Source organism: Gouania willdenowi, unplaced genomic scaffold (assembly GCF_900634775.1).
Source record: "Gouania willdenowi unplaced genomic scaffold, fGouWil2.1 scaffold_235_arrow_ctg1, whole genome shotgun sequence".
NCBI lineage: Eukaryota > Metazoa > Chordata > Actinopteri > Blenniiformes > Gobiesocidae > Gouania > Gouania willdenowi.
The window spans coordinates 176,544-197,386 of NW_021144991.1; the positions used below are offsets into that span (position 1 = coordinate 176,544).

At 45.7% G+C, this 20,843-nt stretch overlaps 1 pseudogene; it reads right to left on the reverse strand.

The window, feature by feature from the left end:
- Window positions 1-421: 421 nt before the first annotated feature.
- LOC114459035 (uncharacterized) lies at window positions 422-10,274 on the reverse strand (annotated as a pseudogene).
- Between the last annotated feature and the right edge of the window lie 10,569 nt (window positions 10,275-20,843).

The following is a 20,843-nucleotide window of genomic DNA, read 5'->3' on the forward strand; positions in this document are numbered from 1 at the left end:
TAGCAACGGTTTGAAAACTACATATATGACTTGTAAGTAACGTTCGGTTACATGGTAACCTTGGTTCTCTGAGTGGAGAGACTATCTCTCCACCCAGTTACATATTCCATATGTACGGGGACTGATCCCACTGGGACAGTTGACGTGGATATTTCTTTAAGACACACCACTACGTGGCCCATGCACGGGCTTAAAAGCCCCAGGTGTGCATGCAATCACCGATTCATATTGATTGGAACGGTTTCCGAGCGGCCTCGTGGTGGAGAGATAGTCTCTCCACTCAGAGAACCAAGGTTACCACGTAACCGAACGTTCTCTATCGTATCGAGACTATCTCTCCACCCAGTTACATATTCCATATGTACGGGGACCCTGTAAGACACACCGCGAGGAGACTGAGGAGACAGAGCAACGCACCCCTCTAGTACTCCCCCCGGGGTCCCCGACCCTGGTAATCGAATGAGACATCACCGCCACCAGAGTGTACCAACAGTGCACGTGAACAATGACACCCAAAATCATGTTATGTACATAATACACATACGTGGGCTCCCGCCAGACGCATGTGCCTACCCCCAGCCGAGGCGCCAGACGCAGCTCCCGGTATAGCCAACCCTGCCAGACGCAAGGGTCGGGCGTATATGTATGGAGGGGTAGCCGGACGGCCTGCCTTCCCGCTAGGCCCACGGATAAGAAAAACCAGGCCACCTCAAGCTCACCATTGCAGGGGCGTAAAGGAGAGACCCTGGTCACTTTGGACTAGTACCCAGCACAAGTTCCCCAAAGGAGGTGCCGGTAGCCATATTAAGGCTGTAAAACCTTGCAAAGGTGGACGGACTCGCCCACGCAGCGGCCGCACACACTTCGGAGAGGGTGGCTCCCCGCCACAGGGCCCAGCAAGCGGCAACGCCTCTTGTGGAGTGCGCCCATACCCCTCCCGGAGCCGGAGCGCCAAAGTCTGTGTAAGCCCGTTGGATCGTTTCCACGATCCAGTGCGACAGCCTGGATTTAGACACCGGCTGACCTGGGCGCCGGGGCTGAAAACAAACAAAAAGCTGGTCAGTCTTCCTGACCGCACCAGTTCGCTCAATGTACACCGTAAGCGCCCTGATCGGGCATAGCCTCGACCCGTCCTGCGCCCCCTCATCCCTGTCCCGGGAGGGGCGGAGAGACATTAACTTTACTGGCTGGTTTAGGTGAAAGTCCGAGAGCACCTTCGGCAAGAATGCAGGATTTGGGCGTAAGAGCACACCCGCACCGCCGGGCAGGAATCTACAGCAGCTCTCGTGCATCGACAGAGCCTGTAGTTCTCCGACCCTCCGCGCTGATGCCACCGCTATGAGAAACGCCGTCTTCAGTGACAGCCATTTCATGTCCACCGTTTCCAGGGGCTCAAAGGGTCCCAGCCGCAAGGCAGCCAGCACCAGCTTCAGGTCCCACGTCGGGACAGCCAACCTTTTACAGGGGGCGAGCCTAGCAGCACCTTTCAGGAACCGTGAGACGAGGACGCAGTCAACCTCGGCCAACTTGTTATCGCACACACGAGCGGCCTTGATTGCAGCCACCATCCCCCTAAGGGTGGAAGGTGATCTCCCTGCCTCGAGCAGCTCCTGTAGATACCGGAGTATCTCGGGGGCTGAGCAGGTCAGCGCATCAGCCCGATTCAGCCTACACCATGATGAGAAGAGGTCCCAGCGGTATGAATAGGCTGCTCTAGTCGATGGTGCTCGAGCGCCCTGAATGGTCCTGACCACCGACCGGGCTAACCCCATGCCCAACAGGCTGGCCCTCTCAGGGGCCAGGCCCAGAGCCTGAGCCCCTGGGGAAAGGGATGGAACAGGGTCCCCTGCGCCTGACTCAGGAGGTCCCGGCGAGCTGGAAGTTCCCATGGACTCCCGTCCAGGAGAGGGGCCAATCCCGAGAACCACATCATGTGTGGCCAGTTGGGAGCCACCAAGATTAGCCTCACCTCCTCCACCTGGGCCCTCAGCAGCAGGGTTTCAAGGAGACCGAAAGGGGGGAAAGCATACAGCAGCCCCGGGGGCCATTGGTGTGCCATGGCATCGACGCCCAGCGGGGGGTCGTCCCTCCCCACGGAAAAGAACAACGGGCAGTGCGTGTTGTTCCGGGATGCAAACAGGTTGGCGACAGCCCTGCCGAACCGACCCCAAATCTCCTCGGCTACTTCCGGGTGCAGTCGCCACTCTCCCGGGGCCGGGCCCCCCCTGGAGAGCAGGTCCGCCCCCAGGTTCACCATCCCCGGCACATGCATGGCTCTGAGTGACAGGAACCTCGTGCCTGCCCATGTCTACAGACTGTGTGCCACCCTGCAAAGGCCCGGGGAACCCAGGCCCCCTTGCCTGTTGACGTAAGCCGCCGCTGCTGTGCTGTCCGTTCTCACGAGTACGTGACGGCCCTGCAAGCTGAGTTCGAAGTGCCGAAGAGCCAAAAAGATAGCCCTCAGCTCCAAGACATTGATATGCCGGGCCAGCCAGGCACCAATCCAGCTTCCGCTGGCACCTTCGCCTTCGTGGACCGCGCCCCATCCCGTCAGGGATGCATCCGCAGAGATCACCTGGCGGTGGAGTACGGGACCCAGCAAACTCCCTTTGGCAATGTTGGTCGGTGTATCCCACCATGTTAGGGCTGAACGCAGTCTCCTGGTGACCCCCACTTTGGCACGCAGGTGCTTCTGTGGACAAAGCCCCCAGAAAAAGAGGCACCTCTGTACTGGGCGCATGTGCAGGAGTGCCAGCGGCACCACCTGCACCGATGCCGCCATAAGGCCCAGGAGGCGAAGACAAAGCCTCCATGTAACCCTGGCTCCCAGCGAAAACCGAGAGAGGCAGATCCTGAGGGATTCCTGCCTTTCCCAAGTCAGTGTCACTAACCCAGTCCTGGCATCCAACCACATGCCCAGGAACTGAGTGGCCTGTGCCGGCTGTAGACTGCACTTCTTTTTGTTGATCCGCAGTCCCAAACTCGTGATGTGTGCCAGTAAGACTGTGAGATGGCGGCGACACCGCTCCTCCGTCTGTGCACATATTAGCCAGTCGTCCAGGTAGTTCATCACCCGGAGACCCAGGCAACGTAGAGGCCCCAAAACCGCATCCATACATCTGGTGAAGGTGCGGGGGGCCAAAGAGATTCCGAAGGGGAGGACGCAAAACTCGAAGGTTCTGCCTTCGAAGGCGAACCTGAGGAACCGCCTGTAAGATATGTTATAGTCTGTGTGGTTTTTATTACTTTATTAGTTATAGTTAAATGATTAAACGATAGTTAGAAAATGAAATTATCCATGATTAACTGTGTGTGTGTGTGTGTGTGTGTGTGTGTGTGTGTGTGTGTGTGTGTGTTTGCAAAACATATCCATTGTCCACCATAGCTGGTTTAAACTAGTTTGGGCCAGTGTGGGGGTATGTGACCCACTGCATGGACATATGAGCCTTTTTCTCCCCCAAAGTTTTTGTGTTACCATATATGGTATTAATCCTGCACCCAGAGCGCTGTTGCACAGCCCTCTGGGTGTGGTCTATGTTTTCTATAATAAATACCTGGTTCTGAGGCATCACCATCAGAGCAATCCAACTTATATCGGACTTTTGTGTCTCTTTTTGTTGGGTTTTTCTCCGAGCTGCAGCTCGCACCTCTCTGCCTCTGGTCGCCTTTTAAGTCAGATAGTGTTTTTCTCCCTGAGTTGTGATTGCAACGGTCTTAACGTATTTAGACCCAACATTCACATTTTAGCAACGGTCTTAACGTATTTAGACCTAACATACACTGGTGCCGCAACCCGGGACCTTACATCTTTTCGTCTGGATCGGCGTGGGCGCAACCGGACCATTAGTAAAACTGCCGGCACCCCCTCCTTTGCAGGGGCGGTCATAGCTTGTTCCAACGCCGACCCGGACGGGGAGTGACGGGTCCCACGAACCAGGGAGAGCACTGACGAGGTGAGAAGCTGTTTCTTTTCACCATAGTACCCGTGACGTACAACGGGGAGCGAAGACCGTGGTGGGTGACGTAAAACTCACACGGCGTGGTAAAGGGACAGAGGGCAGACGGGAGTTGTTGTGTGTTGTTTCTTTGTGTGTTGTTTCTTTGTGGTGTTTCTTTGTTGTAACGGTGTCTGTAAATCCCGTGCTGAGAACATGGGTAACGCGCAGCGTAAAGCATTGATGGAAAATAATGATGTGAAATTCATGCAGAGAAAGTATCCCGGTAGTTGTTGCTATCTAGAAGATTGGTACAAAAAGAATGGGGCCGCAGGGGGTTTACAAGAGGGGGGAGCAGTTGCAGGACAAGAAACAAAGGGACCTGTGACTAGGGCAGCTAAACAAAAGTCAAAACAGATGAAAGAAAGTGTTAACAGTGAGGAGGATGAGCAATACATAGCCCAGGCGGGGATGGAGGAAAATCTATATCCAATTTTACCCATGATAGAGGTAGCTAACCCTCGTGCAGGAGAATTCCTAAACCCACAGGATCCATTACAGGGTGCACATCCCCCACAGCTGTTGTTGTTTCGGCCATGGACGGAGCAGGAAGCATTAGATGCCTGTAGGGGCGTATGTGACGTTGAGAAGGACCCGACTGCTTATGCTGAACAAGTACGTGGGTTGATTGAGACATGGCATTTAAACGGACTGGAGGTGGAAAAGGTTTTAAAACTAACACTTAGACACCGATATCCAGTAGTGGTGGGCGGTTATACCGGGAGACAAGTTAACCGTCAGCCCCTAGCACATAACTCTAATGAGCTGCGACAACAGGTTGAAGCACTGATGCAAAGAGTAAGGGCGACTTACACAAAACCCCCAAGCCACGAAGAAATAAGTGCGTGTCGTCAGAAATCAGACGAGACGCCAATGGAATATCGTGCCCGTTTAGAAACGGTTTTTAGGACTAATAGCGGGCTTCCTCATTCTCCGCTGGTGGATAATCCATACCAAATACAGCTAAAAATGTGGTTAATTAGTGGTTTGTTGCCAAACGTGTCAGATTTCATAAAAGCAAACTGTGTCACACACCGCACCCTCACTGTTCCAGAGCTAATGGAATGGGCCGAACATGCTTATGAAGTCACTGAGAAAAAGAAAGCAAAAACTGAATCAGCTAATGTTAATGTATTGGCTGAGGCCATGGCTGCAGCCCTGGTGAGCCAGCGCTCAGGGTTTAAAAGACAGGAAAAAAAAGCCACATCTTACAGGCCTCGAATTAGACAGTATCCACTCAAATCAGATGCAAAAGAAGGAATAAAGCCTGTTATTAATGATTTACTGACTGCAGGCGTGTTACAGGAACATGACTCAGCTGAATGCAGCACCCCCATCTTCCCTGTGAAAAAGCCACAGGGCGGCTGGAGGATGGTACATGATTTAAGAGCAGTAAATCAGGCTGTTAAATCACGAGCTCCAAATGTACCAGACCCACACACATTGTTAAATGAATTACAACCTCATCAAAAATGGTTCACTGTAATTGATTTAAGTAATGCATTTTTCTCCATTCCTCTTCATAGTACAGCTCAGGGATGGTTTGGATTCACATTTGAGAACAAAAAATACTCTTACACTCGCCTTCCACAAGGGTTCTGTGATAGCCCTACTATCTTTTCAGCGGAGATTAACAGGTGCATCAGCCACCACACATGGCCAGAGACCACACAGATAATTGTGTATGTTGATGACATTTTATTGGCCAGTCCCACCAAAGCGGAAAATGAAACAGAGGCAATCAGGCTGTTCACACATTTGGCAAAAACAGGAAATAAGGCCTCATTAGAGAAACTACAATTTACACAGGAAAAAGTAACATTCCTTGGTCATAACATTTCAGCTGAAGGGAAAGAACTTACTACATTACGTAAGGAAGCAGTACAAATGGCACCAAAACCGCTTACCGTAAAACAAAATGGGTGACTGAAGGTGCTGTTAAAAATGACTCTGGAGGATTTATGTTAAATGACAAGCCATGTTTGCCTAGATGTTTGTTTGACGTCGTTGCTAGAATGAGCCATGGGTTGGCCCATGTCTCAACAGGAGGGATGGTAGACATAGTCAAATAGTCAAACAGTCATTTCATATACCACTAGGACTCCAAACCCATTTTAAAAACTTTTGTCGTCAGTGTATCATCTGTTGTCGTCATAATCCTCAGGGTAATGTTAGGCCCCCTCGGGGTAAAACACTAGCTGGTACATATCCTTTTGAGGTCATTATGATGGATTTCATAACACTGCACACTATTCAGAGGTATACGTATTGTTTGGTTCTGGTGGACTCATTCTCAAAATGGGTCACCATAGTGCCCGCTAAAACAAATGATGCAATGACAGTGGCAAAGGCCCTTTTGACACGAATAATACCTCAACATGGCATCCCACGACAGATTTGGAGCGACAATGGACCCCATTTTGTTAACAGAGTAATACTCCTGCTGACAGAGGCCATGGGCATTGAATTAAAACATCACTGCTCCTACCACCCGGCTAGTGCTGGATTGGTAGAACGCAACAATGGTACCATTAAAAACAGATTAAAAAAAGCTGTAGAACAAACAAACAGGCCCTGGCCAGAGTGTGTTAACCTGGTAGAAATGTACATGCGCATAACACCAAACACACAGGGTTTGACCCCCTTTGAGGTTGTCACAGGACGACCTTTTCACCTACCCCTCACCAGTTCTAAGTGGGTGCAGGATCAGGAGGGAGAGTTGGATCCAATAACAAAATGGATGGTTAAATTATTCACAGATGCTGAAATTGTTGAAGCTAATACACTGCCTAGTCTCTCTTTACCTGTTTCAGATCCCCTTCGTCCTGGTGATTGGGTCCTCATCAAGGTGATTAAGAGAAAACACTGGTGTACTCCACGGTGGGACGGCCCTTACACAGTTCTGCTAACCACACCAACTGCATTTAAGATAGCTGAAAGACAGACGTGGATACACCAATCACACGGGAAAAAGGTACAGAAACCCACCACAGCAGGTGATACACCCTAGTAACACAGAGATGGATCTGTTGTTCCTCCTCCTCCTCGTGGGATCCCAGGAAGTGCTAGCAGGGGCTCTAAGCTCACCTTGGTATGATTACATAGGTAGATGCCCCGGGGGCTTTAACCTCGTTATGTGCATACCACAAATACCGGACATTTTAAGTGACGTTACAATTCCACTAGAGGCTCTGGCTAATAAAGGCTACACACCATGGAAACATGGTAAGGACTATGTAAATTATGAATGGTACATGCAAGTCCGGGGAGCAGACCAATCGTGGTCTACTCATGGTTGGTCTGAGGTACTCCTACATACAAGCTACACCCCTATTACCTGGCCCATCACATCATCTACACGTACTGTTACAGCGGCATATCTGTCATTGCGAAAAACAATTGTTCAGAAACAAAACATCCTACTCCTAACCGTTAACACCACCGCGGTACCTCCGTCTTGTTTGCTTATGGGATTCGGCCCTGACGTACAAGGGACAGATCCCATCTTTTGGGTGGATATTTGTATTACACCTCCGGCCACTCCCATTGTAGTTAAACCACGCATGGACATAGTGTTATCACCTGAGGTTAGACAGAATATACGAGTTATAAATGCAAAACCTATGCCAACAGAAGAACCTGACTCGTTACTCGCATTACTGTCTGAACAGAATAATCACGTCCATCATCGTCTGCGCGCTAATTCTTGGTACCGTATGGTAGAACTATCTGCACGAACAGTAACTAATGATAGTTGCTATGTTTGCTCACATCTGCCGCACGCTGTAACATCCCCGACTCTGTTGTCCGCATCCCTGCCAGCCCCTGACTCAAAGAAAGTACTAGAATGTTTACAAAATAAGTCCGCGACCCCGTGCCCTCCTGTTCTACCAGTGCTAAAAACCCTCGAGCCCCTAGGTCAGGCTGCTAAACACCTAAACACGAATGCTGTCCCCTGTGGTAATTATACTCACTGCTATCCTTTATGCGTACGATTTAATGGTCCACCAACTAACACCAAAGGTCTACCATCGGTAGACATAAACCATTGTGCTACCGTTCGGAACGTCAGTACGGTTGTCCCAATGTTTGCTAGAGACGGTGTTTGGTTGAAGTGCGGTGATAAAGTTTATCCTTCCCCTCCAATTAATATGTCAGCCGTTTGTGTACCAGTAGCAGTCACAGATGGGTCTTTCATAGTTCATATGACAATGCCTAGTCGTTCTCGTCGTGAGATTATAACCTTCACACCTCATGATGCAATATGGGGCTCAGACGTCCCTCACGAACATAGATATTGGTCAACTAGTCAAAAAGTCGTTCATGCTCTTTTCCCTAACATAGGCGTGGGTAAGAATTCCCTTATGGTAGAGACCCTCCAATACCGCTTTCACATGCTTCTTAATGCATCTTTAGCTGTTAATAACAAAATGAATGCTAGAACAGCGGCCACCGCGCAAATGGCTATTCAGAACCGTATGGCTTTAGATACGATTTTAGCTTCCACAGGTGGTGTGTGTGCTATGGTGGGTGCTACCTGCTGTACATACATACCTAATAACTCCTCGGAGTCCATCGAAGACGCCCTGCAAACACTCCGCAACCTGGAAGGTGCCATGTCAGCTGACGAGTCCAATGTCCATTCATCCGGGTGGGACTGGCTGTTCCAAGGCTCCTGGTTCCAATTCCTGCTACGTCTGGGTCTCCCTCTTCTGGCTGTGCTGCTGGTCGTTGGTCTTGCCTGCTGTTGCATCGTCCCCTGTGTGAAGAAAGGCATAGACAACATGATCATCGGTGCTATGCAGGTCCAGGCTTCCCCAGAGTACCAACTCCATGTTATGGGTCTCTCCCCATCTGCCCCATTGATGGACTAAGACCCTGCCACACCTTCCCATCATCACAGTGAGCGGTAAAGGTTCACTGCTACTGGAGGGTTATGTGCTGGTAACCTCTGACCCTCCCTTACCAACTCCAAACACACACTGAGACCTAAAGCCCTATTTTCAACACCATGGTTTTGGGTCATCAGTTGTACATACACCCTGAACTGTCTCCAGATCACCGTGGATCAGAATCGATGTTCGCCCCAGCAGGGGGGGACGGTGGGGAATTTTTCCCGTACTAGCTGTCGGGTTTTCGCCCCACCTCACGGTGGTCATCCCTGTTGTTCTGGTCCTATGATGGCACCGGGTAAACCTGTGAAGACGCCCGTCTGCTTGATGTTTTCCAAACCCACAACAGGGCGGATATGTAAGATATGTTATAGTCTGTGTGGTTTTTATTACTTTATTAGTTATAGTTAAATGATTAAACGATAGTTAGAAAATGAAATTATCCATGATTAACTGTGTGTGTGTGTGTGTGTGTGTGTGTGTGTGTGTGTGTGTGTGTTTGCAAAACATATCCATTGTCCACCATAGCTGGTTTAAACTAGTTTGGGCCAGTGTGGGGGTATGTGACCCACTGCATGGACATATGAGCCTTTTTCTCCCCCAAAGTTTTTGTGTTACCATATATGGTATTAATCCTGCACCCAGAGCGCTGTTGCACAGCCCTCTGGGTGTGGTCTATGTTTTCTATAATAAATACCTGGTTCTGAGGCATCACCATCAGAGCAATCCAACTTATATCGGACTTTTGTGTCTCTTTTTGTTGGGTTTTTCTCCGAGCTGCAGCTCGCACCTCTCTGCCTCTGGTCGCCTTTTAAGTCAGATAGTGTTTTTCTCCCTGAGTTGTGATTGCAACGGTCTTAACGTATTTAGACCCAACATTCACATTTTAGCAACGGTCTTAACGTATTTAGACCTAACACCGCCTGTGCCCTTCCCAGATCGGTATTTGAAAATAGGCATCCTCCAGGTCGACGGTAGCAAACCAGTCGCCTACCCGGACAGCCTGCTTCACTCCCGGTATGGTCAGCATCTTGCATTTCAGAGGCCGGAGGAACTTGTTCAGCCCTCTGAGGTCTAATATTGGCCGGAGGGTACCATCCCGTTTCGGGATGAGGAAATAACGGGAATAAAACCCCGCCTGAAGGTTCTCCCTCCCCACCTCCCGGATGGCCTTCTTCTCGAGGAGAGAGGAGACCTCTGAACGCATAGCCCCTCTGTGCTGCAGGTCTGTGATTACAGAAAATACAGCCAACCGAGTCACAGGGGGGGTGCGCGAGAACTGTAACCGGTAGCCCTGGGTCATTGTAGAAACAACCCAGGGGTCTGCCCTCAGATCCTCCCACGCTGCACGGACCCCCTGAGGACAGGGTCCGGTGTGGGGGGGCATAGCGTCAGGACTGAGGCTGAGGCTGGGGTGGCCTCTGGCCGCCGCTGCCTCGTCTCCCCCTTTTAAACTTACCTCGCCTGCCCGCCTCTAGCCGGCCCCTCAGATCCCCCTGACTCCAGTCAGGCTGAGGAGGTTTTGGCTGCGGTGGCTGGGGGCGCCGCCAGTCCTGGCTCCGTTTCAGGGAGCCTGCTACTTCTCGGGCGCAGCGGCGGGCTTCCTGCGCCTGCTGGAGCATGGCCGCTGCTCCCGGCCCGAACATTGCCAACGGCTCTACGGGCAATTTGAGGAGACAGGCCCTGTCGTCCGGCTGCAGCATGGACTGCGACAACCACAGGTGGCGTCTGACCGTCCAGAGGCCCGACATGGCTTTTCCCGCTGCCTCGGCCTGCTCTCTCATTAGGTTAGAGAGAAGTGAGGAGACCTGCTGCAGCTCCAGCAGCAGGTCGTCACTGCACCCCTCCTTCAACCGCTGAATCAGATGGCGTTGATACAGGGACAATATGGCCCCCGTATTGCCAAGCTGAGTCTGGACCGCCATGGCACCATGCATTTTGGTGAGTAGTGCATCCATTGTCCTGCAGTTTTTACTGGGGCAGCTACTTCTCATGAGCAAAGATTGCGATGGCGACACCAAAGCCGCTAAAGCCTGGTCCACCGGAGGTAAAGGCCCACAGCCAATCCTCTCACGGTTGTGAACCGCCCCTAGGCGTCTACAGAGCCCAGACCAGCGACCTGACGGCGACTGGAATTGCTTCTGGAGCACCTCCTCAAAGTCCGAGAGGAGAGGCACGAGGAAGCGCGTGGAACGACTCCCCTCCGCGTCATCGAACCGGGAGGGGGGAGGCCCCTGGTCAGATGGCAGCTCTATGCCTAATGCCGCTGCCGCCCTGCTCACAATCTCCTGGAAGAGAGGGGGTGGCTCCGCCCGTTCCTCCACGACCGTTTCCTCCCCCAATGGGAAGGCATAACTGTCTGAGGGCTCCAGGCTCAACACATCGACCTCACCGTCCGACTCTGAGTCAGATGGGCGGCCTCTCTCTGCCCCCACCGATAGCATAGCTGGGGGCCTAGGAGTGGGAGGCTTTTCAAACCAGCCCTGTGATCGCACGTGCCCCGACAGAAGCCCACCACTAGGGGGCAAAGGGGGACACAAATCGGCTGAGCTCTGTGCTGCTGGAGCCACAGTCCTAGAGCGCTTGGCCGACTGCAGTCCATGCACAGGTGTGGGTGGCTGTGCCCTAAACACATGGCATCGGGCCTCCCTCAGTCTCACCGATAAGCAAAAACAGCTCATACAGGAGGATGGGTCATCCCTTGCCATAAATGCATGATCGCTGCCCAGGCACATCACACAGTAATCATGGCCGTCCTCTGCAGGCATTTTCGTATCGCAGCCCCTGCAGGGAGGTCCCTCTCGGCTTGCCATACTGACGTAGCAGGCAAACCAGGAAGTGCTCTCGCACGCTGTGTTTTGTTTGTAGCCGAAGCAGCTAACAGTTGCTACTCCTCTTTTCTTCGCGCTGTCAGAAGACACAGCAGCGAGCACACACACACAAACACACACACTGGAGGACACAAAGATGCGGAAGCCGGACAGCCAGCAATACACCTCGAGTCGCTCCAGTGCCAGGCGGAGAGGGGACGTCGCACCACGCCCGCCGACCAGGTCGGCTTCGGGGGTGGACTGTACCTGGGCGCGTTAGCAGAGCGGATCGTGCAATACGCCCTACGGTACCCCTTCGCCAATTCTACTACTTAGAATAAAGGGCAGACAAGCGATCCCGAGAGGGGTCCGAAGACTCTCGACTCCTACTCCCACACACGGTAAGCGCTAATCTCCCTCACACGTCTGTCTCTCACGTCTCCTACTGCCAGAGTGGAAATCAATGAATCGGTGATTGCATGCACACCTGGGGCTTTTAAGCCCGTGCATGGGCCACGTAGTGGTGTGTCTTAAAGAAATATCCACGTCAACTGTCCCAGTGGGATCAGTCCCCGTACATATGGAATATGTAACTGGGTGGAGAGATAGTCTCGATACGATAGAGAACTGCATTTTCTACATGTGAAGAAGAAGACTAGTAAAACTAAATATGAAAAATGTCTTTTGAAATTAGAGAGGAAACTCACATCACTTCAAACAAACTTTTATTTACAATATTATACAGTATGTACATGTTCTCAGGGGGAAAAGCACATTACTTCTTCCCCTGCTCCTCCATCAGGAGCTATCATGTTTGCTCCCTGGGCGTCCATGTTCGTTAGGCTCTCCAGAATCGCCTTTGAGAGTTGATGGTCCTCCCTGCCTTCCAACAGAAACACCTCGTCAGACTTCTCCATATATTGGAGGACTTCCCCAATCGTGTCCCTCTTCCTCTTACCTAAACAAAAAGCATATGGGAAACCATCATCATCAAAACTTTATTTCAGACACATAGTGATAGGTCCATGCAGACAGAACACAACAGACATAAACAAGTAAGACATTACTGTTAGTCATTACCAGTAGATTTCAGGATGAGTTCAAATACAGCATTGGTAGTTTGTTTACATAGTATCTTACCCACACTGTAAACCTTAATAAGTTCACAGAACTCAAAAATTATTGTGTAACAGATTACACAATAATATTTGAGTGATGTTATTAAATGATTTAAGTTGGCATAAAATAAAAATTATATTTACAGTTGCCTTAAATTATCTCAATGTCATCATAAAAATATTGATATTTCTCAACTTATCAAAATTTTCTATATTTTTCAACTCATATAATGTGGGAAATAAACTCAAAATTTTAAATATTGTACAACTTATGTGGGACATGCACTTACAATTAATTCTAAACTATAATTGTGTAGTGGGCCGACATCAGTATTTCAATCAGCTAATGTTAGAACACAAAAGTGACACCACAGTGACAATTTAACAACTTTTTTTATTCAACACTGTGCTTTTTAAAAGGCACAAATAAAAGAAGTTCAGTTTAAACAAAGTGCTTGTCATAAACAGAGTGTAGATTCAGTATTTCTGGTCTCCATCTCACATTCATCTCACTCATTAAATATTATAACTCAAAGGATTCACATTAAAATTAAATAAGATTCAAAGTATATTCCATCCTAAACAGCATTGACAACTATCAGAAAGTGGAGCCATTTAACACTTTTTAAAAACGTTTTGGCACTTACTGTACCTTGAAGGCTGCAACACCAATAAAATAAAAAATAAAACATTCAAATAAAGTTTTCTACTGTACCATTCTTCAACTGGCATCATCAAGGTAGTGCATCAAGGTAGGTTATGTAACAAAACATTAAACATGTATAGTGCATGAATTGAACAGTCGGTTTCTACAAGTTATTCAGTACAAAAACTACAACATTTATCTTTTTACAATCAATGTATAAAATCTGAGGTAGAACGAACAAACAGTGTGATATCTTAAATCTGAGGTAGAACAGGCAAACAGTGTGACATCTTAAATTTGAGGTAAAGAGGCAAATGATTACTTATTTGTAAAGACTGGAACAAAAACAAAAAACTTCCTCAAAACTCAGCTCAACAAACAGTCCATTCTGAGTGATTCACTCATTGAACAAATCATTGTTCAACGTCAGTAGACGCCCTTTCAGTGGTTTGTTGTCCTCAAGACACATCACAACTTTTTGGATAAATGTGAATGTAAGCTCGAGATTCTTTGGGTACTGTAGGTCTAGTGCATAGATGTACCCAAAGAGTAGGAGAAATGAGTCAGCCAGATTTGTGGGACCACTCACAAGTATTTCATCCTCCACGACAATACAGATGCTCTCAGGACTGAAGAGGGCCACATCAGTATTTTCATCCATGACGACTGGCAGGAGAGCCACCGGAGTGTCAGTGAGGTCTGGACCATCTGATGACTACGAAACACAAATAATACAAGAATGAGTTCAGCCCCTCAAGGATGCTAATCGTGCTAATGATGTCTGGATATTACTGTCACTTTGCACTTAGACTGCAACTAAGCTACATGTTGAGACTATTTTCCCCCAGAAAGAAAGCTAACTAAGTCAGTCACCTTCGGTAACATACTCAGAACATAACCTGCTCACTAGCAGGTTAACTTGAAGAAACCCTGAGTCTGACGAAGCTGTCTGACAGCGGCTGTCCTTCCCTTCTCAGTCTGATCTTTTTGAAGCAAAAATAATTCATAGTTTTACACCAGAAGGATAATTTAGATGTGTTTAGATGAGCTCTCACTCCCTGACAAGAACTGAACCGAACAGCAGCCGACCGCTTTTCATCAGTCCATCATTTATATTCTCCGGCCACACAGCATATATCAGAATCGCCTTCCAGCAGCCGGACTGAGAAATAACACAATTTGGCTTTCTTTATTTCCTACAAATAGCTACAAAAGTGGCAATTAGTATAGGGCTCTATAAAATCCGCGTTAACAGAATCGACCAATAAAAACGGACAAAATCGGCATGAAACGCCGTCACCAAGGGAACGTTTTCTCTGGGGACCGCTAAGTAGGTGCACCGCCCTCTCTCCTCCTTACCGGCAGCATTAGACTATGGGGGACAAAAGTAACAAAGTGCAACATCTAGTCAACTTCAAATTCCACATTACACAAAAGATAATTTAAATTAGGTTAATTTAAACTAAGTTGATCAGAACTTAATCATTAAACCTGATCAGATTCAGTAAATCATTGATCCCTGAGAGGAAATCAGGTGACATTAATGCTGTTCTCATACTTTGTACATGTTCATACATGTTCTCATCTTTCTAAGACATAAATAATTAAAAAGGAGCGGCCATAATGACCCATGTCACTACAACTTATATCTACCTTTGATTTGTATGTACTTTATTTTTGACAAACATTTTTGTTTAATTATGAGTTTTTTTTTACTTATTAGTATTTATTTTGTTTTTCCTTTGTTTGATATGTGAATTAAAACCAAAGTAAGGAGCCATCGTGAGACTGTTTTTATATTTCATTTTCAGCCAATTTAAATTGAATAAAATAGCCTAAAACAAAATAAAACATTGGACAACATTTTTACTAGTCGTGAGGCATGAGCTCAACTCAGAGTTAACATACTCAGAGTCGCCTTACCTAACTCAGATCAGCCATTCTAGAATTGAAAACTCAAGAGTTTTACTTCACAGGGTAAGTCAACTCAGAGTTCAGGGTTAGGCTCAGAGTTTGTTGAATCTCCTTTCTGGAATAGCTCTCTGGAATGAATAACTCAAGAGTTTCCCTCATCTCAGGGTTCACTCTGAGTTTTCACATAACCTGCTTTCTGTAATACCCACCTGGTTCTCCTAGAGTTCTTTGAGTGATGTCATATGTTTAAGCTGACTGAATAGCTGGGCAAATGGATTGATGAGGCCAATAGTACACTTACATTACAGGTCCTGAAGAACTTGAAGACATCGTCACGCAGGTACACAGGAAGTGCATGAAGGACAAGGGCCCGTTTCATATTTACGTCACGTTGTTCCTAGATGGACAAAAAATATCAATTACAATAGTTATTACACAAATGCAGAGCAAACACTTAAATGAATAAAACAGTGTTAAATAGCTCAATTTTTTGATAAATATAGATGGTAGATTCAGTATTTTGGGTCACCATTTCTTCAGTAAAACATTTTTCTAATTAATAACTTTCTATTGTAGATACTTCAATAACTCACAAAGGAAAACACTTTGAAAGAATTCACACCTTGGCTTCTTACAGTTGTCTGTAAACCATCTGTTAGTAATTTATTTCCAAATCATGCAAAATTAAAAATTCACCTGAAGGTCATAAATCCTAATAAGCTTGGCTAGCTCCTCAGCTATCTTGCCAGTCTTGGTGGCCTTGTCTCTAAACAAGGTGATGAGTTTAGGCGCGTGTCTGTCCAACTCCTTGTAGAATGGATTGCGCAGGGTAACGTTGTTGATTCGGTGAAAATCTGCAAACACCTGTACATGGACAGATTTACACAGAAATGTACAAAGATCAATTAGGAACAGAATGGTAAATTAATTTTTACTTGGCAGGTAGCAACACCAAGGGAAATTCAATTAGGTCAGAACCAAGTCAGATGAGTCAGAACCAGAACCATGGTCAAAGTTGACAGTTAATTGTCATTCTTTAATTTAAAACTGGCTGTACAATCTAAAGGAAATTGAAAAACAAACCTCTGTAAACTTTGTTTACTGTGAATTGCAAAAATGTCACAGCGTGATGTTTTGTCCGCTTTTACATCTGCCATTTGCTTTTTGGTGAATTTTTTGAAAATGTAGATTTTTCAAAAAGTCATTTAAATATTGGAAAAACTCAACCATGTTCAAAGCGGGCATGCTAAAGAGTCATGTTGAGGAATTGCTCTCAACAGGAAGAACAGTAAAATATATATGTATATATTTATTCATTTTTTACCTGTGACTCCATAAGAAGGGCTGGCCATCTGTCCACGACGTCTTTCACCCGCGGAGCTACAAGGGCTCCAACGATTTCTTGGCGACGAAGGGCATAGGTTGTGTTCATGAGCTTGCCTATGACTAATTGGTTTTTCTCAGTCTTTTCGACTTCATGTAAGATTTCTTCTCTCATTGTTTCCAGAGTGGCTGGGGTTTGATCCTTCGGTAGGTTGATGATATAGTTGACCTCAGCTTTTCAAGCTTTCTTTATGTTTTGATGGGGGTGATCATTGTCGGGGTTGTTTCGGCTCCGCTTCCCTGTGTTGATTGCTACTTCGGCAACGCCAGCTTTGGCCAGATTGTTACGGTATGATGCAACCTTGTACCCTAAGTGGCGTTTCCATCCCAACTCCCCGTCATCACCAGCTGTCATTCTGAGACATGGATTAGCTGTAATCAAAGCCTGAGCAGCCACTGACAATTCCTTTACATGTGGGTATGGTTTAAAACTGTAGATCGTTTCAGCCATTTTTTTAAGGATTTCACTCTTCTGTGACCTCTTTAACTTCAGCAATTTTCCTGATTCTTCATAAACACGATTTCCTTCTTCTAGTATATGCTCCATTTCATAACCAAAACCAGGAACAACAAAGTGGTCAGGCCAACTCTTCTGGCGCTGTAACGCAGGTACATGTGGGAGTATGAGTGTGTCAGAAGACGCAGTAGATGAGGTGTCACCTTCGGATCTGACGACTCTCAATGTTCCCTTCAACGGTAACTCCTGGATGTCCACAAGAAGACAAAGATCACCATCAAAGTCCGGATTCTCATAGTGCAGGCTAAAGTCCCCATCCAGTCTTGGCTTGAACCTCTCTTGCATTATTTCTTTCAGCTCCTCCACTGACTTTGGTCGCTGAAGTAGAGTAAGTTTCAGGGCGGTGTCTCGTGTAACATACACACGCAGCATATGATTCTGAGTAGCAGCCATCTTTTGGTTCCTAAAAGACAAAAACATGTTAATTTTCATGGAGAGTGAAGGTCACACACACACACAACATATGCATGTCCACATACCCACTGGTCCACACAAACACTGGGGCACCACTTGAACGATGGGATGTATGGAAGGCCAGATGCTGGAGTGGGGCAGCTTATTCATAGCCCCACTGGTTCGCACAACTCCAAGATAATTTAGAGTAATAATATGAAACGTTTGGGTGTCAAGAGCAATCTTCCATCTATGTCGTAAGCGCAAAGAGGTGTTTTGTCATTTAGCTCTGATGGGGTGTGAATAGTCAGATTGCTTGAGAAAAGTTCGTAAGATCTCAGGTGTTCAATGTAGTGTGATGTGTGCTCTTGGCAAAGAAAGGCAACATTACTGTTAACCAGGAGAACCTGTTCAACTCTACAGTAACTAGGCAGTCCTCCCTCTTGTCCCACAGACAAAAACATTCCTACATCATAATCAGTTACATCAATGCAGACCTTTGATGTGCTGTAAATAACATTGCTTGCTGTTATTTGTTCAATGTATGTCTTAGCAACATTTGGAAGCATTGATACCAGTACAGAAGAGACATTTGATGTCTGCTGGTGAGGTTTGAAGAATCCTGAGGCACTGAGATGGTATGCTACCATGTATTGATGCCTGTCTGCAAGTGTTTTTAACACATTTTTATAATTTTGTGTGTCGTGTACAACTCTCTTGAAAAAACGGTGTTTACCCTCAAACCTCATTGTCCACAAGTGTACAAGGGGCCCAAAACGGCGTACAAGGTCAGGATAGTGTTCAGTGTAGTGATGCTTAGGACGGAGTTTGAAATTTGGAAAGACTTCTTTCAGCATCTCTCTATCATCCTGTATCTTGGACTGTAAATACTGAATGGATTCCTCTGTGAATTCAGAGCTCAGCGATAATTCTACTACCTCTTTTAAGTCCATTAGCACAGTCCATGCTCCATCCTCTTCAGGAACTGCATTCCCAATAATCAAAGGGAGCCGTCTAAGCAATGTGGCATTTTCATGGCCATTACCACCGATGCTTTTCCTTACAGCAAAGGTCTATGGTATTTTATGAGGTTTGTCAATCTTGTCTGTGTGCTGGTATGGAAACGATAGAATTCTCTCATTCAAACTTTCAAGGGTGAAGTAATTGCGACGAATCATCTCTCCAATACACAGGGCGAGCTCTATATCAACCTGCAATGTAAATATTATAAATTAAAGTCTAAACCACTTCAGCTCTGTTTTGCACTTTTGGCTATTCAAAAATTGAATTTGAACAAGTAAAAATTTGTGTAAGATTTTGAATGAGGGAGAACATGATCATGCCAACCAGCTGACAACACATCAATAATTTGAAAAAAATTAATTCAGGGCAAAAATCTTTAAATTTTTAAAAAAATTCAAATTAGTACACAATTTACAAAACTCACCTATTGGCACCTGTCTGATGGTGAACCGCTGACTTTCTGTAGCACTCTGTAGTCTGATATTTGTACACAACATGCACACAATGATTTGTTAATGTTCAAAACCATTTTTAAATAATACATATCAATAAATGAACTTTAAAAAAAGTTAATATACAGATAAATAGTTTACAATTCTATCAAAAACTCATTGTACAGTCACCATTTATAGTAAAAATTAAAATGTTAAAAGATGAGCAAGTTAGTTATTAACAATCAATGCATCTAAGTTGTGCACTTATAGACCTGCCATTTCTGTTGATGTTTTCCTAGAAGTTTTGATAGCAGAAGAAAAATATACAATTGAAAATAACTGAGCATTTCCAACATATCCCAGAGTTTGTTCACAAACATGTTAAAGAACACTTAAAAAATAAATGAACATGACATCATGTGAAGTGGACTCTTCTGTTGGTAACTCCACCACTGGGGCTTCAATAACTTCTGAATGCTAAATCTGTATTCACCTTACACTGATCAACCTCACACTCACAGCTATTTGTCTGTGACCAAGTGTTTTTGAACAACATCAACCAGGTTTGATGGACCATGGAAAGACTTGTTAACAGCAGAAAACCCTCATTTAGAATCTACACGATGACCTCAGATATCAGTCTTTAGAAATTATTATTAAGTTATCTGTGTTTACTTGTTCTTGTTCTACATCAACTGTTTTTAACATTTATTCTATATTTTTAAATTGTTCTTGTTCTACATCAACTGTTTTTAATATTTATTCTATATTTTTACTTGTTCTTGTTCTACATCAACTGTTTTTAATATTTATTCTATATTTTTAAATTGTTTTTGTTCTACATCACCTGTTTTTAACATTTATTCTATATTTTTAAATTGTTATTGTTCTACATCACCTGTTTTTAATATTTATTCTATATTTTTACTTGTTCTTGTTCTATATCACCTGTTTTAATTAATTATTCTATATTTTATACTTGTTCTTGTTCTATATCACCTGTTTTTATTAATTATTCTATATTTTTTACTTGTTCTTGTTCTATATCACCTGTTTTAATATTTATTCTATATTTTGTACTTGTTGTCGTTCTGCCTCACCTTTGTTAATTTCAATAAATGTTCTTAAAAAAAAAATAGACTTGTACCAATTGTTATAATTATAGTGTCATTTTTATGATGTTAATTGAAGGAGAAAAAGTAGTATCGGCTCCAAATATCGGCTCAAGAAATTCAGCAGTTTGTATTGGTCATCAGCTAAGGCATCGGCCCTAAAAAATCCATATCAGAATTTTCATTTCGGTGCATCCCATATATATATATATAAACACTGTTTTGTTTTTCTACATTGTGTTTCTTTAAATAACTACACTGAATGTACAGTACATATATGTCGCTGTGAGGATCCTAGTCTATTTTTCTTTGTCTATGTTTTCTCCTCCCTGTGTGTTTTCCTTAGAACTGGCTCCACCCACCTTGTCTGCAATCAAGTCTGCAAAGCTGCTTCTCATCTCCAATCAAGCTACCTACACACTCCACAGTATAAGATCAGGCTCATTCTACCATTTGATGTCAGATCATCAGTTTACCAACCGTCATCTTTACACTTCATCCTGCAACTGAACGTGTTCAGCCTCCACCTCACATCTGGATCACATCTCACTCACTGAACATCAGGAACCTGCACCTTGGACCTCCTGCCAGCATCCTACAAACAAC